The 22,724-nt window shown below is 45.2% G+C and overlaps 1 long non-coding RNA gene across 1 annotated transcript; it reads right to left on the reverse strand.

The window, feature by feature from the left end:
• Window positions 1–461: 461 nt before the first annotated feature.
• On the reverse strand, window positions 462–21,946 carry LOC119716433 (uncharacterized). The gene is made up of 3 exons (XR_005264410.2): window positions 18,390–21,946; window positions 16,121–16,202; window positions 462–1,321 (listed from the first exon to the last, which is right to left on the reverse strand). It is a non-coding gene; the product is annotated as an uncharacterized lncRNA (long non-coding RNA).
• Between the last annotated feature and the right edge of the window lie 778 nt (window positions 21,947–22,724).

The following is a 22,724-nucleotide window of genomic DNA, read 5'->3' on the forward strand; positions in this document are numbered from 1 at the left end:
GTGAGGAATGCTCAAAGGCAACCTCTACATGCTGAGCTGCTTGGTATTTAGTGCTTTGTCATTGTCTTTCTGATATCTAAATGAAATGCTTGGTTTGTAGGTCAATATTGTAAGCCTTATAGTTCCATTTACGCCATAGTGAAGCTGCAGAATGGGGGTTGTGGTGCTTCTCAGTACTTTCTACAGAAGGGGGGAGCATGTCTTTTGGGGTACAGACAAAATAAGTGGTGGAAACTTCTGTGGTACAGCACTGCAGTAAAGCACCTGGTGGATCTGTTTTTATTTGAAACTGGGAGGGGGGATCTGCCTGAAGACAGCTCCCTTAATGTATGGTGTGATACATGCTAACATCTGGAGCACTGTTTCATGGCTCCCTGGTACAGGAAAAAGGGAGTTCATGGGGTAAGGCCAGTATGGGGCCCCAAAGGTAATGGGGCTGGAGACCTTAATGTGAAGAGGGTGAAAGCTGCTGGTGCTCTGCAAGCTGGGTGAGGAGGGAAGGCTTGGTGAGCCATCTTAATGTGTGTAAGTGCCTGTTGGAGGGAGTGAAGCTGGGGACAACATTGCTTTCACTAGTTCCTACGGGCAGGGTAAGGAGGCAGTCAGCACAAATTTAGAAAAAAAAAATCCACCTAAACAGAATAGACTTCCTTTTTTTACTGTGAGGATGGTCCATGCTTGTGTGGGTTATCCAGAGAGGTGGTAAAGTCTCACACTTCAACTGTGAGTGTGCTGGACAAGTGGCTGCAGCTGACCTTGCTGGAGCAGGGTGTTGGACTAAGTGATCTGAAGAGGTCCACTGCAATCTAAATGGCTCTGGAGTCACAGTGCCTCTACTGCTTTTGTAGGAGGATCACTGTGTGCTATCTTTGCTGGAAGCACTGAGAAGACATCAGCATGCTGATCAGGATTCTGTGTACTCTGGGCCTCTGAGAAGGCTGGGAGCTGTCCTGGAAATACTTCCCTGATAACCTGGCTCTGGATTTTTTTGGGGGGAGGGAGGGGAATGCCTCAGTGGCCAAGAAATAGTAGGTCTAGTGAGCTTGCAGTCTGTTAAGATATAGCTGGTTGGTAAATCAAGGACAGCTAATAGGTAAGGGAGAGAGTAAGTGAAGCCTGCTAATAAGGTAAGTGAAACTATTTGAGGGAGAGTATAGCTTAGTAGATTGATGATGCAGAAGCACAGCTGATCAATCCACTGAGGTAATGCAAACTGGGTATTTAGTCTCAAATCCAGTCACTGGTTTCCAAAGGCTTGGCTCTGCAGGAGTAAGGCAGCTGAATCTTCTGTGGTTCCTTCCAGGGGCTGCTTGGTAACAACCTGCACAAAATAAATAGCAAAGTGCTTATTTTTATGTATGTCACTTCTGCAAGGCATCTGTAATTTGTTTCTTGGGCAGTAGCTCAGTCCTATTGAGAGAATCTATGTTAAACTGAATTACCAACAGCTTGTTAAATAAGGGGAGCTTCCATAGGTTGGGATTAATTACCATCACAGGGCATTGCTAATAGGAGCTGAAAAAACACTCACAATTAGACTTCAATAAATCCTTAGATTCTGCATTTAAAAAATGTTTTTTTTTCATTGAAATCTGTCTTAATAGATACTTAATTTTATTCTAATTCAGTCTCGAATGATAAATTTTTCAATTAAAAAGTGTTCAGATTGCCAATAACTTCTCTGAAGTGAATTTGAAGACTAGTATGTTCTTTTTCAGGTGAGAAAAGTAGTTATTAAATATGTTAACATGTATGAATACATTGAGATATGCTAGGTCAAACTGTTAAATTCAGCCAGAAGGGATGTTGACAAAATAAGAGGTACTGCATAATACATGTGTGCTTAATAGACGTTGAAAATCATGGAGGATCATCTCTGGGATCAAAAGAGGGAAGGAACCAGGAGAGAGCTCGTGGAGAGTTCATGTAAGTATGTTTATATGCCACTGCATTTCCCCATCTTTTATGTATACCTAGTTTTTCATCTACAAAGGATAGTTGCAGTGTGTCAGGTTGCTTATTTTCTCCATGTTTTTGAAGAATGGAGATTATTGCTTTCTCAAGGTGAATAATAGAGAAGAGAATATTTTGGTGACTTAAACTTGAGAGTCCTGAGATACAGTTCAGGAAGCTGCACAAAGATCTAGTTCAAACAGAGTTATCTTAAGATTCTGATTAAAACTCTGAAAACCTAGAAGATTTGGTAAACCCAGCTCTAGCAGTAATCCTAAATGAGACTTATTCCATGCAAAACTGTTTGGAGATTACCTGATGCAATAACTATTATAGTTTCAGTAGACTAAGCAAGAACGGGTCATGCAGTGTCATGTAACACTGGTGCATTGCTTGTGGGCCTTTTTTTAGAAGGAACTGGGCTGAAAATGAGAGTAAAAGGGGATGGGGAACAGAGGATAAAAACGTATCATTAGGAGAACGTGGGGGAAATGAGCTTGCAAGCATCTAATAGTACAAGCGTTGGCACTGTTGTTTGAGTGATACCAAGACACTGGAGTCCTTTGCCTGCTCCTGCAAGTTCTCAAGCTGGAAGGGTGGTGGTTAAGGTCATTAACACCTTCCTAGTGGCCCACACAGGTGGAACTGAGTGTTTAGATTGTTCCAATTGCACAACCCTTATCTTGCAGGTCAGATCTAGGTAGGTGTGCACTTGCTCAGAAGTTAAATAAACTTTCCTGTTAGTAAACTAGTACTGTCAGTGACAATGGACACCTTGACCAGTCAAACAGTATCAGCCCTCCATCCAGCAGTGCTCCTTCAGTCATGAGCTATCATCTTGTGTGGTCTGATCCCTTTCATGAGAGGCAGTCTTATCGTGATCATTCAGAAAAGTGTGTTCCTTCCTTGCCTGACAGGCCCTGAGATTGCATTAGTCATCTCTTGTACCCTTACAGCAACATGTGCCCAGTCCTGTGGTACCTTCTTGGAAGCCACTTGCTTTTTTTTGGCAGCCAGAAATATGCAGCTAGCAGCATATGGAATGAATTTTTGCTAGCTTTCTACATCGGCAGGATTCTAGAAGAGAAGTCATTTGTTTCTGGAATGAGAGATGTTGGGGGTTTGCTTTTTACTGAAGCTTTCTTCACAGTTACAGCATGCTGCTATAGAAATAAGGGCCAAAAAAAAAAAAAGTTCAACAACCTCTGCAATATCTGTTATTAACTTTGAAGCACTGGATGATAGACCCAGGAAGGCCATGTGGGGTTTTTCAGTTCCTGTGTATTTCTGAGTAGTCTGAGCTTCCAACTGCAATAAATATTTATTCCTCTTAAAAATGACCAGTTTTTCTGATACTAACTAAACTTACAGGCTTTGCAAAATGCCTTGGAAGCTCTCTGTATCCAAAATGGAAAGGCAGAGTTTTGTTACTGCTGACTGTTCCAATGGTTAGGGAGAGGGAAATCATGATGTAGATGTTCATTCAAGGTCTACTCTGAAGCTCTGCGATCAGTGTAGTCTTTCCTTTGATTTGCAAGGCCTTGAATATGCTTGAAAATAAACCTTAGTGGGTTATGATGTATGAAAACTTCCAATAATTTGGATTGATTCATGAAGTAGGGTAATACATTGCCAGAAGTATTTCTTCAGATAGCATAGTTGAGACAGACTGCATAATTTATTTGCCTTTTCAGCTCTAAGAACTCGGCATTTTCCTTGAGTTAATATCTATACATCTATTTATATGCTACATTTTAAGAGGTTGCAAAACAAAAAGTACTGGAAGATTGTCTTCTGGTGACATTCACCATGAGGAAGCCATCCCTACTGCCCAGATTTAACACACCAATTTGCAAGATCATCTGAAAGAGCAGACAGACTTTGTGATTCTTCCTGTTTTAATCACTCTTTATTCTACCAGCAGGACAAGTTTGCTCCATGTTGGCATCACAGCCTGTATCTAGAGCCAAACACACAGGGAAGTTGCATCTCTGCGCTAGCTGTTCCTTTCTGAAACCCTCATGCTATAGTATCACAACTGCTTTGATGCTGTGGGGGTCTCTGCAGACAGCAGCTTCCTGTAAAACCTCTTAAAATCCTCTTGTGGTTCTTTACTGGGAGTTGGAAGAGCTGCTGCAGAAAATCTCCTTTTCTTCTGGCAGCTTTTATTTTCCCTTGAGCTTGCCCATGTTCTATGCTTCACTAAGGAAGCTTCAGCTAAGGAGAAGAAATGCTGAAGAAATCTCCACAAGGTCAAGGCTGGAGGCCCCTCATGGAATAGCTCAAATTGCTGTGCTGAAGATCTGGGATTTTTCTGCTGTAAAGTACACATCAGGGTAGCTTTTATTGTCAAGGTCCTAATCGGTTCTATCTGGCTCTGTTTTCCCTGAGAATGGCAAGAGCTGCCTGTTTGCTGTTGGCAGGGTAGAACTAAGAGCCATAGGAACGATGTCCTCCACCTCAGCTGCCCTTTGTTTCCTCCAAGGGGAGATGCGGGCCCTGCCTTGCTGGTTACACTGAACAGAAGATTTCAAAGCTGACCTGGTATGCTTTTGGGGATGAGCCTTGGGTCTTCCTAGATGAGAGGCTTCTCTGAGTTTGTGACCCCGCCACCCTGTATCTCTGGATTGATGAGCTGTTCCCATTTTTGCAAGAATCCACTCTTCCATTTCTAATGATTTGAGTGATGAAACAATTATAATCTGATGTCAACTTGTGCTTTCATCGCTCTTTGAGGAACATTCAATGAAAGTAAAGACAAAATGACAGTTTACATTTCCAATATGTCTTCAGAGAATAAACTACATAAGGAACTCATCTGCCTAATTGGTCAGTGCTATACTAGGTAGTGATGCAGTCAGATTTTCTTCAAGAAGCCCAGCTCAAGCACATGGCTTCCATGGGCAATTTTATCAGAAGGCAGAAGGAGGGTATCCATCTGTGAACCAAAAGCTTGTATCTTGCTGCCAAGTGTTTCTGCGTGCTTCATTCCTGCTTTGCTAGATTTGACAGGAAAAATGCTAGCAACAGACTTAAAACTCATGAAGTAATAGTCCTGGCACCTTATGTTTAAAGGCTGTGGAAGCATTCATATGCATGTTGAGATGCACATGAGAGAAGCAACCTCTGTAGCTCACTTCCAGAGTTTAAGTGGGTCTAGGAATCACTCTTCAGTAGACAATGTGGTCTGTATTGTCTACCTGTATTGTCTATTTTGCCTGAGCTTTAAAATGTTTTGGGGATTTTTGCTTTTGTTTTATTTTTTTTAATCATTTTCATTTATAAGCAGTATTTTATTTCCACAAAATTGCTCCAGCTTTGAGTGGTGTAGTGCAAGGTCCTCCCTGCTGCCTACTTGTCCCATATAAAGAGAGGTCATCCCCATTCGGCATCCTGAAAAATCAGGCTTCTTTGTCCCCAGGCACATAGCCTGGGCAGATACCACTGCAGTTGCAGTACTTTCAGACTGGGACTGTCTAAAGTTCAGCTGTTTGAAGGCAGGAAAAAAACACTCAAGCTTCTCTGTGCCCTGCCATGTACACAGGTCCTTCATGTTATGGTAGGTTGTTATACTGCTTGATGGCATTCGTAATGGAAAACAGTTATTTTGAGGCAAAAACTAACAAACCATTGCAAGAGCTGGAACAGTAACAGTAGTGCCTCAACTGACCGTGGTTTCTTTTCCAAAATCCAGGCAGTTTGTTTCATTCTGCTGTCTAGAGGCCCTCAGAAACTTACTTCGCTCCACTAAGTATTATGCAAATGAATACTTCCACTAATAAAATGCACATGGATATCTGAAATGCAAAACGTCCATAAATTGCCATATGTCAGCGGGGGCCTGGGAGCTCTGTGCATGCTCTGAGTCCATGCAAGTAATTCGAATCAGCTTAGCCTGCTAGATCATCACCTCAGCTCACTTCTTGGTTGTGGTGCTGCTTGGATGCTGCCTCTTTCCACAGCAAAACCAGCTGAACAGAGCGTGTGCCTGCACCTCAGCTGCTAAGTGTAAGCCAAACTAATGGCCCTCACACCGGAGCCCTTGGGGCACTGACTGTGTTCTCCCCTTTGACTTCAGGGCGAGCACGGTAACCACAAATATGGGGTGGTAACTCCTTGGGTTATTGCTGAAAGACCAAAGCTCAGCTATTAATCCCCAACCATCACCAGTAACTTCATCTCAGCTGGTGCCTGATATCCTGTTACCCTCGTAATCGTTTGTTTCTATGCCTGTGGCCTTTGTAGTACGTGAGGGCATCAATCTTTTAAGCACAGCTTGTGGAGAGCTGGACTGCATAAATTGCCTTTGTAATGGCCACGAGGTTACTGCTGGAAGCCAGCTGGCACATGGGCTTTGCAGGATTTTGGCCAAAGTGTCTTAGGAAGGCTACGCAAACTCCTCAGCTTGTGCCATTTCACTCCTGAAGGCACTTGTGTGCATACTGAAAAGCAATATAGTTGTTGCTATTGTGAAGCATCCTATAAAAATAGAGAAGATAAACAATTTTTTCTTGCCTTGTAAGGGTTTAGAAGAACTCAGAGCATCTGCTGGATTCAGGAGGAGGTGTATTTTGGTGGTACGGCTATGCTGAGTTCAGATCAAAGATGAGCCAAAATATGACTCTTCCTTCAGCTGAAACAGGAGGGAGTGGATGGAGTGCATATTGTGACATATTGTGTCTGTGGCACAAAAATGATGCATAAAATGCCTTCCTTGCTTAAATTACATTTCCATATAATTTGAAAGGACTTCAAGCCCCTGCAGTACTGAGGCTGAGCCCAGTTGCTTCAGTATCAGCTCTCCTTCACCTGGCTTCTCTGGCTTCTGTAATACAATTCCTCATGTACTGCGAGAGATCAAAATCAAGGCCACTGAAGCTCCATTTTGGCAATTCACTCCAAACCTCCTCTGTGTTGTTCACTAAATTGCCAGCTGACCCTACAAAGGCAGTACCAACCTGTGCAGCCGAGCTGGCTGTGGCTTCTGTACAGTGCTGGGTAACTCTCCAGCCAAAAAAAAAAAAAAAAAAAAAAAAAAAGGAAAGAAAAACCCAACACATTGATGTATTTTCACTTGAAGAACACTCAAGTGATTCTACCACTGGAGTGTTACATAAGATAAAGCAGCTGGTGTTGAAGTTTACCTGCCTGAATTGGAAAGGAAAGTATTAATGCAGCCTCTTCCAGCAGAAATAAACGATGAGCCCTGCTGAGCGGCTGGGAGCCAGCGCAGCCCCCAGTCAGTGCTTTCTCCTGGCACTGAGGGGGATGTCTGCACAACCTCCTGCAGCAGGGCTCGGGCTTTCTCTGCCCGCGGCCCAGGCAGGTGCAAGCTGCAGGCCGGAGAGGAGCCGGGCAGCCGTGTCGGGGTGGCAGCGAGCCCTGGTTAATGCTGTCGGCCTCCCGGCAGGATTACGAGCTCAGGCTTGGCACCCTGCTGACGAGGACGGCGCTCCTCCTGTCCAGGAGGCTCAGCTCAGCACCGCCAGCCTGCACCATAGCCAGGCAGGCATCTCCCTTCCCTTCCCCTGGCCTTTTGTAGGCTGTAATTCTGACTCCTAGGTGCTTAATTTGCCCCCTTCGTTTCACAGGGATCATGGGCACCTAACTCAGCATTGTGAACCAGGGCGTCTCATTTTGCTTTTAGGTCTGACATTATCTGGTGTTGCAATATCCGAGCCCCTTTTTGGAGATGGCACTGAATATCCCTGTGTTATTTTGCATCTTCCCCAAAGACCAGAATTTATTTATTTTTTTTAAATTTATTTTTTAAATCACGTTTTATTAGGAAATGTTTATTCAGGGGTCTATGAATCTCTCTGCAGCTGACACTCAAGCCCTTCTGTGCAGCAATTAGTTACAGCGCCACTAAACCTGGCACCTTAATTATGGGGTGCCAGCTCCTGGTTTTCTGTTGTGAAGTGAGCGCAGTCATCGCTGCTTTCTATTTTTGCATGGAAATGATTCACAACGTAGAATGTACTGTACTACAAAGGGGACGGAGGAAAATAGTGCCATGATACATGTGAGGAGACAGAAGCAAGGGCTTGCTCTGATTCACATGTGTACTGCCCAGGCAGGCCAAAAATGGCTTTCTTTGCAATTAGATACAAAAAAAAAATCTGTAACCTATAAAAGGAAAGCCATTGGTCTAATGGCAAGCGATTCCGGCTGGCTGCTTGAACTCAAGGAAGGCGATAATTCAAAGAGGGGTGAAATGCCCAAACTTACTGGGCGCCTACTTGTGACTGACTTCATCATCAGGCAGCCCAAGGTGCTGGTTTTTGCTCTTGAACGGCGCACGCATCTGTGCTTCAAAAATCAGTGCGGTCCGAGGAGGGCTGTTCGCTGCTGTTTGTTAATTTTGTTCGACTGTAGCATCGTCATTATCCTGCATGCAGCCCCTGGCCGAGCCCAGGGGCACGTAAAGGCTGGCTGAGCTGCAGCCCTGCTGCTCTGCAGCTCAGGGGCTGCTGCCCACGTATTCCCCCTGGAACACGCTTGGCAGAAAGGAGGCAGTGAGTGGGCTGAGCCCTGGCAGATCGCTCTTCCCCCAGCGCCGCTGAGAAGCGAAAACAGCGCTGCTCAGAGTGCTCAGCTGGATGTCCTCTGAAATATGGACATGTGGGTGGCGCTTCCCTCAGCACGGCTGCATTCCTGGGACCCCCTCACCCCTCCAGACCCAGGTGCATCTCAAGGACAGCGTGCTCCTTGCAGGGCTCTTCCTGAGCTCCCAGGGTCCGTCGTCTTCGGCTAGGAGAAGTTTGTGGTAGCTGGAGAAGGGGCGCACTGCAGCTAACGCTGGCGGCTCCCCTCTCATAAATCACAGGCAGAATATTTATTAACACATGCCTCCCAAGAGCCTTTGAGATACTCTTGTGAATGACTCTGGGAAAAAATATACGCAAATGTAAGTAGAGGAGCTGCTCCTGGAAAAGGCAACTTAATGCAGCTCCTAATTCACTATTATTATTATTTATAAACCAGAATCAGCAGCAATAATGTTTGTGTACATTTTGTCCTTTGCTCGTCAGGAATTCATGCTTAGTTCAGCCATGGTCTTGGCTGTAGTTCTCACAGCACAAAGGCCTTTTTCCCTGCTGGAGCTGAACCTGTTTGCCAGTCAACCATCTCAAGGTGTTGTTCATTTCTAGATACTGGGATGGAAATGAGAATATGAGAATAGGGTTTTTATCCTGCAGTGCAGATTATCTGTGCTGTACCTGTCACATCTAGAGCTCTGGAAGGGATGGTATCTTTAAGGGATAACATAAACATCAATAGACTTCCTCAGTGTTTATTTGAAACTATAGCAAAGGATTGTATTAACACAAATCATCATGGGACAGCCAGTCTCAGTTAAGTAAATGCTAAACTTTTATTTGAAAATCCTCAAGGATCTCATTAGAGCTCTGTGCCAGGTGGCTTGTTGTGGTAGGAGAGCTGCTCCGAGTAAACAGCAACCCCTTAAATGAGTTACAGGTACCGCTGTTATACAACGATTTGCAACAAGTGATCTGTGGCACTCCTTAAAATTGCACTTCCAGCCCTGGAATCTCAGCCCGAATGTGGTGCACTTTGCTGACAGATGAGGTCTGTTTGGCTGCTGTTTTGGAGAACAGCTTCACGCTTTGTTTATTTTGCTGCCTGATTGTTCTGTGCCAGAAACCTTCTCAGCTGACCTCGCGCTAGCGACTACTTACAAACGGCATCCATATGGAGGCTGCTGACTGCGTACCCAAAGTAATCTCGTAAGCAATGCTCCCCTTCTAAATCTCATCATCACCCTAATGGCACAAAGCGATGCGCTCCTGCGGCCCCTCGGCCTGGGGGGGCAGCTTTTCAATTCCATAAATGCGTATCAACATCCTGTGCATGGCTTAAAATATAGCTACGGTCAGGAAAAGGATTTTGCAAAAGCAACGGCTCTCTGTTCTATATTCATTCTGAATTATAAACATAACAATATACACAAGTCCTACTTTCCGGTTGTTATTTTTTTTTTTATCCTGGTATTAGCTGTCAGAAGAAAGCTCTGTGCTATTAACAGTCTCATGCCTATTGCTGAATGTCAGCTTCTCCACGTATAACAATGTGTTTCTTGCCACTTTTGTATTTCCAACATTCATTCTATTTATAAAAAAAAAAAAAATCTTCTAACAGTCATGATCCCAATTGCTTGTGACGGTCAGGATTAAGGGCTCCTGTTTGTTTCTGGGGTCCGCACGCTAGGAAATGCCTTTGCCATTAATCATCTTTGCTTAATTAATCACCCCCAAGTCAAATTTGCTAATCTTACACGCGAAGGGCCCAACCTTTTAGTAGCTGTTGCTCAAGGAAGTTGCAACACTTTTGGTTGCAGCTGAGCGAGAAGGCTCGCAGCCCCCCGCCAGCAGCTCGGTTATATTTCTCCCCTTCCCTGCTGCTCCTCGCCCGCCTGGCCTGGCCTCTGGGGCTGCGATATAGCTGCAGGGAGGAGGAGCTGGCACGGCCTAGAGACACACGCTCTCCACCATCGCAGCAGGCTGCAGACTTCATCTTGCATTCAGCGCCCCTTCCTTTTCCCAACCAGTTATGGTTGTCATCATCATGAGGCGTCTGTCTCGGGCACTCTCACCTACTGCAAAGCTCTGATGCTTGTTTTTTCTTGCAGTGCTCGGACACCAGTGTTTTGTTTTACCACTTCAGTAACACGCTGGCTTGGTTTGGGTTACATCCACAGCTGTCTCCCCGTCGTAGCTCAGCTGCTTGCATTCCCCAGCACGCCAGCAGCTTGTGTTTTGCAGGTGTCCTGGTACTTCCCCAAGGGTCCCTGCTAGGGGTGCTGGGAAACCTTTTTGCTCTTCCTCAGTTGTAAAAGCAGAAAGTAATTCTCACCCCACACGTCCAACAATGCTTGTCGGGTTGGTCTTGTCTTTGACAGAAGGGGAAAACATATCAATATTTACAGAACCATTCCCATGTGGCATAACGGCCTCCAGCTGAAAGGATTTGCTCCTATCTTCCTCTGACCAGGATATTCAGGTCAGAGATGCACACAGCAATGTCTGCAAGCGCACAAGAGCCACAGCAAACCTTTCTGCTTCTCCGGGACAGATCTGTATCAGACAGTGGCTGTGGGGAGGGGTGTTCAGGTGCTTGTGCCTCGTTTCATTTTTCTCTTTCGAAGCACACGTGGTAGCTATTATTAATCACCTGCAGTTGAATCCTTGTCCTGGAAGAATAACAAGCCTCTCGGTGAGGCAGTCGCAGAAGGAGAATGGCAGAACTGGTTATGTCAGGGTGTGCTGGCTGGTTTGTCGGCTGGCACATCCTCTACCTACTACCGCAGCCATCTGAGGTCAAAATTCTTGAAGAGCTAAGAGAAATCTATTAATATCATTCTAAGTACTGGGGAGACGATCTAGGTAAGAAGATCCTCAGGAAGGTATCTTTGGAGAAGCAAAATTGCTTATTTCCTATCCGTTCTATGAAAACTAATAAACCGCTTTTATGGGTAGTCTTTGAATGGCAAGAGGCCGCTATCAGCGTGGTTTTTCTGCCGTGCAAGCAGCAGGAACTGTGCGTACGTGGGATCTGCTGGAGCTGCTCTGTCTCGTGGGCCTGGCTTTTCAGAACGCATTTCATTCATAAACTCGCTGTCCTTTCTCATCTGCCACCTCTGCCTTGCTTTTCCCATGCTGCTCTTTCATTTTAGCTCTTCTCTACCTTGTCCATAGTGCTGTGGTTAGCTTACCACTCATTTTTATTTCAAACGTACCCACTCATCAATCTGATCTCTTAGTCTAAATCACTGCCATGAGAAAAACTGCAACATGAGAGCTAGGCAAAATGCTGCTGAAGTTTAAGAGGGCCAGTAAGCTGCCTTCTTTTGTAATAATTCATTGTAGTTTGTATGTATTATTTGCCATAAGATTTTAAAGCAGGCTTTAGGATACGGGAGTCTAAGCTTCCCATACTAGATGAGAGGAGTATTTGGTGGCACATTCAGACATCCAAGCTGATGCAGGCTAATCCTTTGTTATACCGCAAAGGAAAGGCATCATACAATTTTTTTTACAGTGCATCTCATGACATTTTAGATTTAAATGGGGCTTATATGGTTCATGAATTGGCCTTAAATCATCTACATGCTGTCACTAAGCATTCTCTTAACAGCTGTTCTTTCCTTTAGTTAATTACTTATCAAATGTCAGAATGTGATGGCTGAGTGAAACGTCCTGTTATCTCAACAAACCCTAACTTCTCAATCCCTTCCCAGAGACAAACAAAATGAAGTGCTACATGAAAAATCATGAGATGTTCTGACTGCACAAAAGCTTCATTTTTATGCCTGACTAAGCCTGACAATCAAAAATAAGGGAGAGGGAAGGTGAGAATTAATAAATATACATTACCCTGCCTAATGATTATGAAGAGGCTTAGGCTGGACCACAGCTGTTTAAAGACCAAGGCTTTATTTCTGGAGACAAATTGGAGACTAATATGCAGTCCTTCTATGGAAGGCTATATTTCAAAATTAACTAGTGGAAGTTGGGTTTGTTGTTATTGTTGTTTTGGTTGGTTGTGTGTTTTTTGTTTTTGGTATTTCCAAATCCACTTGGTTTGTACAGCAAAATGTACGTTTTCATTCAGGATGGCATTCATAACCTGCATCTTCTGGAGAAGCAGGCTCAGCTGTTATCGTTGATCAACATTACCCACGTTTGCTATGGCTAGAAAATATTACTTGCTTTTTGTGTGGAGCAGAACTGAGCATTGAATAATCTACTCAAAATCCTAGGCACCCTCTCATTTCCCAGTAAAAAGTCACGTCTATTAGAAAGAAACATAAATACAATGAAAATGCATCACGTAATATGTCGGGGCTATTTTAATGTCTGTGTTTTTCCTCTCCACAGAGTTGCTATATATATATATATTTTTTTTTAATGGCTGAGATCAACTTCCACATATAACCAGGAGTGCCTTTTCTGGATTACTTTTGATTGCAAAAAGCCTCATGTTTGGGCTGAAAATGAAGTGGGGATGTGTAGAGGAAAACTTGAGTTATGGAGTAGTTTCATGTGGCGTCCATGATTGCAGACAAGGGATGTAGGTAGGACTTTGCTTTCATTTCAGAAGGAACTTTCCTAATTAGTGCTCCTGTTAGTTCTCCTTTCACTCTGAAATAACAGGAGACCCTGAAATGATGTGTGAGAGTTTTATACTGGAGTATAACAAGTCTAATAAAATAAAGCCTTTAATGTGACATTGGAAAGGAAAAAAAAAAAAAGTGCCAGAATCTGTTATATATACAAAAGTATTTTAGCCCAACAGTGTGAGTCTATATTTATTCTATATTCTGCATTAATTTGTGTGAATGGTGAGCAGGAATTGGAAAAGCTCAAGAGCTGTTTGTAGCTCTGCTCTGAAAGGTGTGTATCTCATTTGTGCAGCAATGGCCTGCTGGTTAAAAGGCTACAAAGGAAGGAGCAGCAAAATCTTGCAGAGCCCCACAGCAGCTCTCTGCAGTCAGCGAACAAAGGCCGGAGGAGTACGTTCAAAAAAGGCAGGCAGGCAGTGCTCTGAGGAGCGGGACCGAGCGTGCCAGCGTGTGGTTCCTTACTCGGGGACTCTGGCAATGCACAAAACATGAGGATGAATCCTGGGAGGGGGGTCAGAAGGCAAGAAATATCAAAAGGTCTCTAGCTCTGCCATTCACAACGCCAGGGCAAAGGTTTGTTGTGCACAGTGCAGTGAGCAGCCACGTTTTACTTTGATCTGATATAAAACCACAAAGTTATTTATCAGTCCTTTGTGATTCTTTTCCTCCAGCCAAACTTCTTTACTTGTTAGAAGGGAAGTATGGCCTGTCATGGGAGGCCAGGGAAGGTGCTTTGTTTTCCAGTATCCTGAGCAAGTGTTTAAAGGGGTAACAGAGGAAATCTTACTCCTTCTTGTTGCTAATTATACCTAAGAAAACAGTTGCATCTGCTTTTTATCGGTAGCGAGTTATTCTGTGCAATCTGAATGCAGCCTAGACAATGATGAAATATTTAGAAATGACTTGATAGGGATGCACCGGCAGATAATGGAGTTCTCAGCTTCTTGTTTACGTTGCAGCATCCATATGTAACGCTCGGTAATGTATTTATTTGCTGTGGCATTGGCATGATTACCTGCATCAGTTAAAATGAGTGTTAATTTATAATCAGCTGTGATTGGAATACTGTTCCAAGGCATTGAATTATTCACAACAAGAAATGTGCCATTAATCAATCCAAGTGACTAAAGGACAGGTTTAAAAAAAAATATTTAGCTGCCTAGAGATGTTAATGATGTATTTAGGCTTTTTTTTTTTTTTTTTTTTTTTTTAAATCACAGCATACTGTGAGCAGCTACATTCCTTTAAAACCCCTGCTTATTCTGAAACTATTACTTAGAAGAAAATTTTTCTTACTTTAAAGTGCTTGCATCAATAAAAGTATGATAAGTAGTATGAAGTGGTATGGAGGGCTCAAAATTATTATTTTTTTTCCCAGAGAGCTAATTGGAAATTAAAAAGACTAAGAATTATGAAATAATTATCTCCCTTTAATTCTAAAAATAATAATTTGGCATATACACGTCAGAAGGTTTTTCCTGTGTTACATACTATTGGCTGCGCCAAGGAAGTGCTGCGTGTGCACACTGTAAAGCCAGGCTGCTGGAAGCTGAATGCATTAAGTAAAAAAAAAACACAAAAAACACAACATCTCTTAATCAACATCAATGCTCATTGCTTGATTGGGGCCATCGTGTAGTTCCTAAGAGCTGTTAGGCATTCTGTTCGTGTAAAAACCCAACTATCACCAAGCAAAGTTTCGGTGCACTAAGATGATTCACATCACAGCTACTGATGCTCAAAATACTGTGAGCTATGTGTGTTAAAGAACACGTTTTAAGGGCATTTACCTAGCCTCCAATGGCTTTTGCTGTTGATGGGCTGCATAAGGTCTGTGAGTCACCCAGGATACTTAATCACTGTGCCTAATAACAGGAGAAAACATCTTCCCCCAGGAGCAGTTGGGTAATGTTGGCTTTAATAGGCCCTTACCAAGCCCATCCTTTTCCAGGATGTGAGGGCTATGGCTGGTGTCTCTGCCTCATGAATACCCAGGGTGATTTCACCATGAATGGAATATGAGGCATTGTGAAACCCCGGCTCCACCAAAGACAGTGGTAAGACACCCGCCAGGACAAGAGTTCACCTGCAAAGCCCAGCTCTGCCGGATGGGAGATGAGAGGCGTGGGGTCACGACTTGTGTCTGGCCTCGCCAAGCGAACGGGGTGAAGTGTTGGCCAGCCAAGCTGGCATCGGCCTCCAACACAGAGATTTTGGTCAACGTCTTTGAGTTTTGGGTATTTCGTATTGTCTAATGCACTGCCTCCAGCTTTTATACGCCGTAGGCTGATTCCTGCTTCCAGCCAAGTGTTTCCACAAAGCCGTGGGAGCTCCGATCCCCGCGTCGGTTCAGGCAGGATGGGGTTAGGAGAGCAAAGCTCACGGCTGGCAGCCCGCTGCTCGGGGGTATGCAGGAGCGCCAAGCTCTGCCGGGACTTCTCCGTGTATAGTAAGGGAGGCCGTGTGTGCTGAGGCACCGGGAGGGCTCGCAAAATTTGGCAGGGCAGCCCTGGGCAGGATCGCTTGTAAGAGCGGCCTCGCAGTGCTGAGGCGCAGCTGGTTTTATTCACAGCAGACGTGCGCACGGCAGGGCAGCGAGGCAGCAGCCACAAGAGAAACTTGGAGTGCAACAGGCTGAGAAACCTGAAGCTGCCGCAGCGTGTGGGCACGTAAATCCCTAGGTAAATTTCACTCCGATTTCACTCCTCGCTGGGGTTGTTCATCCGCCCCTGCAGATGAAGCCGTCTTATTCGGGTACCCAGCCTGGTTGTAGAAGGCTAATATTGGATCCCCAGGCTTGAAAACTTCGACCTCAGATTTTATTTAGGATGTCGGATTTTCATGCAAATTTCAGCAGAGAGGGAAAAAATGTAACATCTGGTCTGTTTTTATGGCTTCCTCTCTAATCTAAGGTGGCAAATCCATTTAGCTAAGCTGTACAACATCATCACTTCTGCTTAATTATAAATCTGTTGCATATCATTTCGGTTTTCGAAAATGAATACGGATAAACAGACTTACCTCTAATCTATACTGATCTCTATCAAGAGATGAGCAGATGATAAACTTAAACCATCCAGTTCTATTCCAGTGCATTTCCCATCTGTACAGAAATGGAAAAATGTTTACTGTAATTAAGAACAAACACTTCAAGTAAATGATTATGGTAGTAAAAAAAGGAAAAAAAAAGGAAAAAAGAAAGTAAAGAGCAAAATCACATGTGAGAAAATGTTGCTCCACATTGCCAAGGCCAGCTGACAGCAGGATACAGAGGGTGGGAAATACGCTCGTCAGTTTGAGTAATGGGCTCTGGTCTTCTCTTGGCAAAACACACGAGGTGAGCGTGTTGCTTAATATCTGTGCGCTTCAGTTTTGTCGCCTCTTAAATGGGGATAATAGCTCTCTAAAATGGGTCTGAGAACATTTTAAAGGCAACTGGTTTGTTTTCATCCTGGCACTGTATTAGTCAGAAGAAACAAAGCCACTCATCATCCAGGTCTGCCGCTAACTTGGGAATGACACACAGCTAGAGCGCTGGGGGAGCGATGAAAGAGGAGCACACAGCAAGCTCTGAGGAGGGACAAGGTGGCAAACGGCACCTAGCATGAGCTGCAGAGGCCAGGAGTGCACCAGCCTTTGCTCCCCGTGGCACAGAGCTGTAAATATCACAACGTCTTGAAGTGGTACCTCGAAACTTCTGTCTGCCAGGCAAGCACTGGGTGCAGCCAGGGGACCAGAGCTCCCTGCCAGCTTCGCGGAGTCTCGGCTGCAGAGCAGCGTGTGCCTCGCTTGGCACTTGTGGTTCCTGTAATCTGTCACTCCCATCTGCCTAGCTTTGGAGAAAAAAAGGTCTCTATTTCTTCTACTTCCTACTCAGCATCCCTTGTCTGATGCAATTTGTCTTCTAAAGAACGTATCTTAAACGGATAAGAAATGGTTAGCACAGCTCTCTAAGGATATGCATACATCCAGAGATGACAAACCTTGGTGAGAATGGGGTTGGGTCTGCTTAGAGAATGGTGAACAGGAAATAGAAATGAGGAGGGAAGCTTTTTTCAGTTTAGCCAAGCATTAGCATTATAAAGACTTCCTTATCAACTCTTACCTAAATTCTCACAGGTGTCTGTATATTCAAGCTAGCTCTGGGGCCAGCTGGCACACATTGTACACTGAGCATCTGAATATCCCTCCTGTTATTTAGAAAACCACAAAATGCAACCCAATGATTTTTTCTCTGGAGACAAAAATGATCACAGTACAGTTATTTCATCCGTGGAGAAGAAAATATATACACATTTTTGTTTTCTTCTTAATTTCCATAGCTGCAGAAGATGATTAGCTTATTTCAGTGCCCTATTGCAATGCCATTCGGTTTTACAATCCTATAAAACTCAAAATAACGTGAAAAATACTTATTTACCTATATAGATGTAGAAGTGTGATATGTAAGACTTTGCATGTTTAAAACCAAGCAGATTAAAAAGAAATCCAGCATTACTTATTTGTGCTTGCTTACTTGCATTACTTTTCAGCTTGGATAATACCAATTAGATGGCTTATGATTATTTCAGCTTGAATTTCACTCCAGGCTCCTTCTGCACTACCGCAGCTCTTCAGTGGTTGAGTGGTTGTGAATCCTTTGGGGAAAAAGTTTATTTCTTTGTTGGAAGATGGAATTTCTTCTGGAATTTGTTTAAATCGCTGATGCCTGATGATGGATCCCAGTCTTTACCATGGACTCATTAGCATGTAAGCCCTGCTATTGTACTAACTGCCTTGGCAACCCCCTGCTCTGGCTTGGAGATCTTTTCAGTGCCAAAGAATTAAATCCTGGCCCCACCGAGAGCCAAGAGTGAGGAAGGCATGAAAGAAAAGTTACAAAATAGTAATTGATACAAGCCTGGCTTTAGTGAATTAGCCACGATGCTGGGGACCCCAAGCTGGTGCCTGGTTCCTTGCAAGGTGACCTCGAGTCCAAATGGGGTTGACTCAGCACTAGCTCTATCACAGAATTACAAAATACCAGTTTGTGACCTTTTTTTCAAAGCAGCACTGGTCTGGCTGTGGGGCTGGCTGTGAGAGGAGCCGGTCAGCGGGCGATGCAGCCCGTCTGGTATGGGGGGATGGGAACCCCCCCAGGATCTGTTGGTGCTGTGCGAGCATCACAGCCAAGGGGCACGGCAAGAATGCACTTTTAAACAAATTCACACTTAGCTGCTATTGTAGAAAGAAGGCTGAGGACAGGGAGACTGTGAAATAAAGAACAAACCGTCTTGCGCCATGTACTCACCTTTCCTGTCCAAATCACCCAGGATGCTGCCAACCTGAGCAATGTGAAATATCCTCTGAGCAATGGTGTCTCGGCAGCCTGAGGTTAGTCACCCGGGGTCGGCTCTGAAAGAAATGATTGCAAAGACTCAGTTTGGGAAACATTTGCTAAGACTCAGGAAGTTGAGACTTTGGCTGTAGAAAGGAAATGCTTTGGGGGAATGTTAGCTGGGAAGAAACACGGGGCTGCTGGCACGGGGTGCCTTGGGCATTGGTGCAAGCACCCTGGGCATTCGCGTAAACCCAGCTGCAGCCAGCACCACTCGGCGATGCCGGTCACGGCTGCCAGACCAGTAGGCTGGCTGTGATGGTTATATTTGAGGGACTCTTCTGATTTGCACAGGTGTGGGAAACAGGGACGAGATAGACAGACAGACAGGAACTCAACTTCTATTAAGGAAACTCAACTTCATTGTTTTTCAGGAAAGGGAGTCTGAGAAAAAACACAGCAGCCCATGGGAGACGGTGAAAGGAGCAGATGCAGGCAAATGTGTAGAGCAACCATGGTTCAATGCAGTCTTTTATAAGAAGACAGAAATCAGTGGGTCTTTCTGAACAAAAGAAATTCTTGGACAGAGTTTGCACCTTTCCACCATTCCTCTTTTTGGGTTGACATGCGCGTAAGCAGCAGCGCTGTGTGTTTTCAGTGACATGCATGCAGCAGTCTATGAAATGCCTGCAGTAACGCCTGCACGAAGTGGTTCAGCTCTCGTTTGGAGCTTCCCAGCATTTTTGCAATCCCATTAGTAAAGGAAGCCCTTTTCTAACAGCCCTAATCTGGGAGTTCTCTGTTTGCTCTTCCCTCCTTTCCCTGGTATTTCTTGTTTTCCATTTGTGCAGCTATAAACCGCTGCTAGCTTGGGTCTTGAGCACAGCACCTCCTTCAGCACACAAACTATTGCAAGGAATACGAGGGGGAAGGCAACATCTCCTCCGTCACCCTGCTGGATTTGCCATTTACCTCCTCCCTGTCTGTCCTACCCAGCAGCGTTGGAGGGTCTGTGTGGGCGCAGTGTGGCTGGGTGGGTGCTCTCCCTAGCTGGTAGGGGTCAGCAGCTGGTTTTGGGGTCTGGCTGGGGGGACAGCCCTGCCCAGACCTCTGCAATGGCACGGTGAGCTGTAGGGACATGGGAAGCAGGACTGCAACAGGAGAAACCACGATGCTAACCAGAAAAGGAGGCTCTAGGAGTAAGGGAACATCCTTATTGATAGCAGTGAGAGAAGGCCCAAACGCTGGCAGTTTTATTTTCTGGCCCCAGTTCAGGACTGTACTTAGGTCAGGGAATAATTTAAAGTATTGGCTTCCATGGGAATACTCGTGCTCCGAGGGCTGTGCATGAGTTAAATATCTTTGGAGCTGGGCTCTGGCGGGAGTGGTTAAGGTTGCTGAAGTGTTTTTCATTTTGTGTTTGCTCCATCCCTGGCACTTACAGTTGCTTATAACTTGCTGAAACTTCATGCATCGAGCTGCGCTCTTCCAGATGGTTTCCTTTTGAAAGCAGCTTCATGCATGTGGGTTTGAGGAAAAGCAGTTCAGCCATTTTAAATGAGGAATGGCCTTTATTTCCATGCTCTGGCTTTAAAGGTTCACAAATGCTTTCACATCCATACAGTTGTTCTCAATTAGAGGCCAGCCTTGCATGGTGTGAGGACCCTCTGTCTTGAGACCCTTAAGACTGAACGCTTCATAGGGATGCAGAGTTTACTTGTTGTGGTTTGTTTGCAGTCATTTTCTTGAAGCAGTCTTAAAAATACATGAAATGCTATCAGTGTGTTGTATTTCCAGAGTTTTATGTCTCTGCTCCAGTGAATGAAATAAATAACTGAGCCTCAATACTACAAAGTGCGACATATTCAAAGGAAATTGTATAAAAATCTTCCTAAAATAAAATATATAAGCTTACAGTGCATTAAATTCACCGCTTTTGCTGAAATTTAAGAATGTTGCATCCATGTAATTTCTACCACACCTCTGGAAGTGGAAGTGTTAACGGGGTTTCTTTAAACTCAGATCTGAAGCCTAGCGAAGTGTTGCTGGTCTGCGGCTTTGGCTCGTGGGGTCTGGTTTGGGTTGTCTTGTGCTGCTTCCTGCTGCTGGTGGTGGAGTCAGGAGCAGAGAAAGGGGAAGGACGGAGAGAGAAGCGAGAGCAAAAGAGTCTGGGTGCTCGGCACTGTGGGCAGGTCTGGCCCCTCTCAGGTGGAGGTGTGGTAGGAAAATAAGTGTCATAGACGGGGCATGTTTGGTGGCACCACGTTTCTGGGAGCAATATGTCAGGAACTGTAAAGCTTGCTGAGGCTGTTTGTAGAAACCTGAAACTTTTTAGTGAGATCAAGGGCAGCAATGTGCTTGTTTTAATTTTGTTCTTCTCTGAGCAAAGCCTCGGAAAAGTTTGCTGTAGTGGAGGAGGACTGGTAGGACAGAGTGTGGGTCATCGTCTGCAAAGACCTTCCTGGAGGTGTTTTATTCATAAGGCTCCCGGTGCTCCTCAGGCAAGAAAAGCTTTCCACTAAGTTGTGTGTTTGAGACTCACTCAGGAAACACTGAAATACTTTTGCAAGGCAGTAAGAGTCCTGTTCTTTATTTGACAGCAGAATCTGTACGGTGGCTGTGGTGTCCTGCGTGTGGCCGTGGTGTCTGCTGCCCGGCTGCAGTGATGCGTGCCCAGGATGATACACTGTGCTAGTGAGGGGTCCAGGTGCTGAGAGAGGGGAGATTCCTTCTTGTCTTGGCTGCTGCTTTGCATCCCTCTTCAGTGGTACCATTTCCTTACAGCTGTGAGAAGGGAAAAGCGGAAAGAAAAGAAATCTGGAGGCTGTGGTGTCCCCTCAGAAAGAGCTGTCCCAATTTGCATCATCCCCTCAGAGTTTTCCCAGCTCCTTTTCCCCAAGAAGCTCCTCTTGGTGATTTCCAGCCAGCCAGGAGAGCAGGCGGGTTCCCCGGCACACCCAAGAGAAAGCTGATGCTGTTGTGTCTTTGTGTCGTGGAGAGATGGGGCAGAAAGAGGGTGGAGAGGACGGGTGGGGCTGTAAAGGCAAATGGAGAAATGCAGGGGCGGGAAAGCCGCCCTGACCACGCTTGATAAATCTCCCTTTGACTGAGGCACATCAAAGCAGAAGGCAGTAATATCTTCTGGCATTTCCTACTTGGGACTATCACCACGGAGCTGGGCCAGCACAGAGCAGACTGGTGCCCCGTATCAAGTGGGACGGGGAAATGTTCCTCTCCCGGGGACGAGCATCTTCGCAGCCTGGGCGTTGTCTGTGGCAGTGATATCGGCGCTGGTAATCAGTAACCAGCTAAGGATGTGAGGAGTGGTTTACTGCCCTGAAGCACATTGGGAACCATTTTAGATATTGGAAATAGTGTGGTCTGTTTGTGTGTCAACCAGCTTTGCCCGTGCCCTGCTTGCAGTTTTTGCAGCACGATGTTGCTGAAGGGGTGAGGGCAGAGACTTGCTGTTGGGGTTTGCACGCTTCCTGCAGTTCTGTGCAGAAATTAAGGAAACACAGCTTGTTATTTAGCCCCGCTCTGTGCTGAGCCCTGTTGCTTATCCGTGCACAAACTGCACTCCCATTCTCTGTTAACGAGCCCAGGCACCTTCTACTAAGAACACAAAAAAATGGGAAAAAGTCCCCTGCAGTTTTACAGTGCCTAGCCCAGAGCGAATCCAGTCCCAGAGGAGACTTTGGACTTTCTTGAAGCTTGAATAGTTCTAAAGGTCGCTGCTGCTGTGGGGGCTGGGTGAAACTTGCACCCTAAGGTAGGGGAGAACGTAGGTGGTCACCACTTCTGTGCTGTGAGCACTCGGTACCATGCAGGTTGTGTGACAGCAGGTTTTGTGTCATTCCCTGTACGTAACGGGTTGCTTTGTGCCCACCAAATGAGTGGGATAAGGTGTATGTAGAAGAGTCTGATTATAGCTATGTGTCTTTCTGGACAGACAAAGTATATGTAACTCCTTAGTTTTGGGATGCACAAAGGTTTTTTTGTCTTCTTTTCCTGTGCTATGTCAGATTTGCTGTTGGTAGGACAGGTGTGCCAGGAGACCATGTCTGTCCGTGTCCCTCCAGCACCTGAAGGACCTGGGAGAGCTTTCAGGAGGCATTTGGAAATGTTGTTAGAGGAAAGGAACAACCTCTGAATGCTGCAGCCAACTTCATCCTTTGCTTGCTCGCAGCAGCGTTAGCTACGTGTGGCTTCACTGTGGTCAGAGGTGTGCCCTCCACAGAGTGCAGAGGAGCCCCGAGCACATGCTCCCTGCCTGCAGCTTGTTGGGCTGTCCGACAGATTTCACAC

Source organism: Anas platyrhynchos, chromosome 3, assembly GCF_047663525.1.
Source record: "Anas platyrhynchos isolate ZD024472 breed Pekin duck chromosome 3, IASCAAS_PekinDuck_T2T, whole genome shotgun sequence".
Taxonomy (NCBI): domain Eukaryota; kingdom Metazoa; phylum Chordata; class Aves; order Anseriformes; family Anatidae; genus Anas; species Anas platyrhynchos.